Genomic DNA, 5,168 nt, shown 5'->3' with positions numbered 1-5,168 from the left:
CTTGAGAGGGGTTGGACTCTCTACCACTCTGGAGTTGCCGATGGTGAGAGGCGACGAGCAGGGGTGGCAATTCTGGTTGCTCCCCAGCTCAGTGCCTGTGTATTGGAGTTTACCCCGGTGGATGAGAGGGTAGCCTCCCTTCGCCTTCGGGTGGGGGGACGGATCCTGACTGTTGTTTGTGCCTATGGTCCAAACAGCAGTTCAGCGTATCCACCCTTTTTGGAGTCCTTAGAGGGAGTGCTGGAGAGTGCCCCTTCTGGGGGCTCCCTCGTCCTCCTGGGTGACTTCAATGCTCACGTTGGCAATGACAGTGTGACCTGGAGAGGTGTGATTGGGAAGAACGGCCCCCTGATCTGAACCCGAGTGGTGTTTTGTTATTGGACTTCTGTGCTCGTCTCAGATTGTCCATAACGAACACCTTGTTCAGACATAAGGGCGTCCACATGTGCACTTGGCACCAGGACGCCTTAGGCCGCAGATCGATGATCGACTTCGTGGTTGTGTCATCGGATTTGCGGCCGCATGTTCTGGACACTCGGGTGAAGAGAGGGGCGGAGCTGTCAACTGATCACCACCTGGTGGTGAGTTGGCTCCGATGGTGGGGAAGGATGCCGGACAGACCTGGCAGGCCCAAACGTGTTGTGAGGGTCTGCTGGGAACGCCTGGCAGAGTCCCCTGTCAGAAGGAGCTTCAACTCACGCCTCCGGGAGAGCTTTGACCATGTCCCGGGGGAGGCGAGGGACATTGAGTCCGAGTGGACCGTGTTCCGTGCCTCCATTGTTGAGGCAGCTGACCGGTGCTGTGGCCGCAAGGTGGTTGGTGCCTGTCGTGGCGGCAATGCCCGAACCCGCTGGTGGACACCAGCGGTGAGGGATGCCGTCAAGCTGAAGAAGGAGTCGTATCGGGCCTTACTGGCCTGTGGGACTCCTGAGGCAGCAGATGGGTACCGGCGTGCCAAGCGGAGTGCAGCTACGGCGGTTGCCGAGGCAAAGACTCGGGCATGGGAAGAGTTCGGTGAGGCCATGGAGAACGACTTTCGGACGGCCTCGAAAAGGTTCTGGACCACCATCCGGCGTCTGAGGAGGGGGAAGCAGTGCACTGTCAACACTGTGTATAGTGGTGATGGTGTGCTGCTGACCTCAACTCGGGATGTTGTGGATCGGTGGAAGGAATACTTCGAGGACCTCCTCAATCCCACCAACACGCCTTCCAGTGAGGAAGTAGGGCCTGGGGACCTGGAGATGGGCTCTCGTATCTCTGGGGCTGAAGTTGCCGAGGTAGTTAAAAAACTCCTCGGTGGCAAGGCCCCGGGGGTGGATGAGATCCGCCCGGAGTTCCTTAAGGCTCTGGATGTTGTAGGGCTGTCGTGGTTGACTCGACTCTGCAACATCGCGTGGACATCGGGGGCAGTGCCGCTGGATTGGCAGACCGGGGTGGTAGTCCCTCTTTTTAAGAAGGGGGACCGGAGGGTGTGTTCCAACTATAGGGGGATCACACTCCTCAGCCTCCCTGGTAAGGTCTATTCAGGGGTACTGGAGAGGAGGGTCCGCCGGATAGTCGAACCTCGGATTCAGGAGGAGCAATGTGGTTTTCGTCCTGGGCGTGGAACAGTGGACCAGCTCTACACCCTCCGCAGGGTCTTCGAGGGTGCATGGGAGTTTGCCCAACCAGTCCACATATGTTTTGTGGACTTGGAGAAGGCATTCGACCTTGTCCCTCGGGGGGTCCTGTGGGGGGTCCTCCGAGAGTATGGGGTGTCGGGCCCGCTGATACGGGCTGTCCGCTCCCTGTACGATCGGTGCCAGAGTTTGGTCCGAATTGCTGGCAGTAAGTCGAACTCGTTTCCGGTGAGGGTTGGCCTCCGCCAGGGCTGCCCTTTGTCACCGATTCTGTTCATAATTTTTATGGACAGAATTTCTAGGTGCAGTCATGGTGTTGAGGGGATCCGGTTTGGTGACCTCAGGATCGCGTCTCTGCTTTTTGCGGATGATGTGGTCCTGTTGGCTTCATCGGCCTGTGACCTCCAACTATCACTGGATCGGTTCGCCGCCGCATGTGAAGCGGCTGGGATGAGAATCAGCACCTCCAAATCCGAGGCCATGGTTCTCGACCGGAAAAAGGTGGAGTGCCTTCTCCGGGTAAAGGAGGAGATCCTGCCCCAAGTGGAGGAGTTTAAGTACCTCGGGGTCTTGTTCACGAGTGAGGGAAGAATGGAGCGGGAGATCGACAGGCGGATCGGTGCGGCGTCCACAGTAATGCGGACTCTGCACCGGTCCGTTGTGGTGAAGAGAGAGCTGAGCCGAAAGGCGAAGCTCTCGATTTACCGGTCGATCTTCGTTCCTACCCTCACCTATGGTCATGAGCTTTGGGTAATGACCGAAAGAACAAGATCACGGGTACAAGCGGCTGAAATGAGCTTCCTCCGTAGGGTGGCTGGGCTCTCCCTTAGAGATAGGGTGAGAAGCTCTGCCATCCGGGAGGAGCTCGGAGTAGAGTCGCTGCTCCTCCGCGTTGAGAGGAGCCAGATGGGGTGGCTCGGGCATCTAGTCAGGATGCCCCCTGGACGCCTCCCTGGTGAGGTGTTCAGGGCATGTCCCTCCGGTAGGAGACCCCCGGGGAGACCCAGGACACGTTGGAGAGACTATGTCTCTCGGCTGGCCTGGGAACGCCTGGGGATCCCTCCGGATGAGCTGGAGGAGGTAGCTGGGGAGAGGGAAGTCTGGGCTTCTCTCCTTAGGCTGCTGCCCCCGCGACCCGACCCGGATAAGCGGTAGAGAATGGATGGATGGATGGATGGATGCTATCAAAAAAGGAGAATGAAATAAAAGCTGTGCACTGAACATCAGTCTTGTAGTTTGGTCACATGCTGTCGTTAAATATGCTGACATCACCTTGAACTCCCATTAACATCAAGTGAAGGTGGACAATGTTGCACTGCTTCTGTCCATTCACAAAAGCTTCCATTCCTCTACTTTGGTATTGATTTCATGATCTATCAGGACATAAAAGAGGTGAAGACAGAACTATTTTTGGGGAAGAGTTTCAGTGTTCTATTGTTGGTTAAGTGCTACTCAGAAGCCCATTATGTTTAATATTAAAGACAAAATGAGTTCTGTGCCTCTTACAGCATATTTGTCCTGATCGCAGCGACATTTGCAACTGTCACTATTGCTCTGCCTGTTTCTTCAGTTTATCAAGACCGCGACATCTACTAGCTCTTTGTCAAGGTCATGGACACTATGTTGTGTTGATTTGTCATTGTTGGTATACAGCAAGTTCTCATTTGTCCAGTCTCAGAAAATGTGTTTATTATGCATTTGTCATTTTGCATCACTGTGTGCAAGAGGTGTGAAGTCAAATGGTTGTACGGTGACAGTTCCATGGAAACCCTAAACATGGATGCATGTTTAATTCATGAAAAAGGAGGCCCAAAACATGCCTTTAGATCATGAGAACCTTGTTGTCTGAGACACTAATTGAAGCAGACCTGATGTAGATGCTGTCTCTCTGTATCAGTCTGGCGTTTCATCACCCTGTCCTCTACCACTCTTCTTCTGCCCCTCCATCATTTTTGTTGCCCTCCGAATGCACCCATTCATCAAGATTCTTTTGTCCATGAGATGGTTAATCCTCCTCACCTACTTTTTCCCATTATGCTGATTTGAACCATTTTCTGCCCCTTTTGTGCTGCTCCATGTGCTTTTTATTCCATCCTGGCTGCTGAGCATTAATCTGGCTTTTCACAATGGCTGCTGAGAGAGCAATTAACCTCATCTAAAGTTCCTGGTGCTGAGATCAAACAAATTCAAGCTCTGGGAGGGCTGTAGTGACAGGACACTGGAAAATCTGGAAGCCAGAACCTTCAAATGACCACTGGGGTGAAAAGAAGCTTATTTAGGTAGTTTTTAAATAGCTGAGTGATTAATTTCTCTTCTGCTGTTAGTGCCTCACTGGTCATCAGACCACAGCTCACAAACTGCTACAATCACATCTTGGTCCCTCTTGCCTGTGAAGGATTAAATTCTTAATCCGGCAGACTGGGGCTCGCTATTGGCCCTGAGTTATCATGATGTTTCCTGCTGTGTGAGTGTGAGTGTGTGTGTGTGTGTGTGTGTGTGTGTGTGTGTGTGTCTGCATTCAGATGCATTTCATGAGTGTGTGTGTGGAAGGGGCTGTCAGCAGTTTCTGTATAGGTTTGTGTGTTAGTATGTGTGTGTGATTAACATAAAACAATGGGGATGGATTTCAGAGAGCATTCTAAGGTCAGTGTAATGGAAAGTTTATGGTGTTCCCTTTCAACTACCAGTACACAATCCAAAGGAATTGTCTCATTGCTATCAGTTGTATGCATAAATGTGTGTACATGTGATAAAGCCAAAGGAAGTTATATTTATGAATGCACAGTGTGTTGCTGTGGAACAATGGGAAGCCCATACATTCATCTACTTTGTGAAGGCCAACATTTGTAATCAGCCTCCTGGTGCACACACTAACTAGCCCTGGGCATATGCTCAGTTAATGAATAGTGATGGAGAGGCTGGGCATGTCTCTTCTCACACTTACAAGCCCCCACCTCTGTGGTTTCCATTACTACCCTTGCTAATGTGTTGTCTGCAATGCGAGCAGCCATAAGGTCCTGGACAAAGTACGTATTTGCATGTTTCTGCACTTCCCCTTCGGGAACTTAATGAGCAGATTCTCAAGGACAAAGTCGGTGTTTGGCACCAGGGAGCACAGAGGATACAACGGAAATGAGGAGCAAACTTTGACCTTGTGCAAATTTGCAAGGTTTAAACTACATTGAGCTGATGTGGATTCCGTACACACACACACACACACACCACACACACACACACACACACACACACACACACACACACACACACACACATCTGGAAATGGATGTTTTGTGCCTTTTGTAGAGCATAAAACTAAATATTTTTACATGGAAAAAATTCTTAGAGATTCCTAATAGTGCAGGCTGCCTTCAAGTCGAATGTAGAAAGTTATTTTAACAGTTTTTATGCCCCTCTCATACATCTTCATATAACTTATATTCAAATTGAATCATCCAGCTGTGTCCCAGAATCAACCAGTGTAAAAGGTTGTTCAAAGATTTGTTAAACAACTAAATATAAAGGATTTATCCAATGATGTACGTAGACAGA

The sequence above is a fragment of the Takifugu flavidus genome, chromosome 13, assembly GCF_003711565.1.
Source record: "Takifugu flavidus isolate HTHZ2018 chromosome 13, ASM371156v2, whole genome shotgun sequence".
In the NCBI taxonomy this organism is placed as follows: Eukaryota; Metazoa; Chordata; class Actinopteri; order Tetraodontiformes; family Tetraodontidae; genus Takifugu; species Takifugu flavidus.
This window is presented reverse-complemented; position numbering follows the sequence as displayed.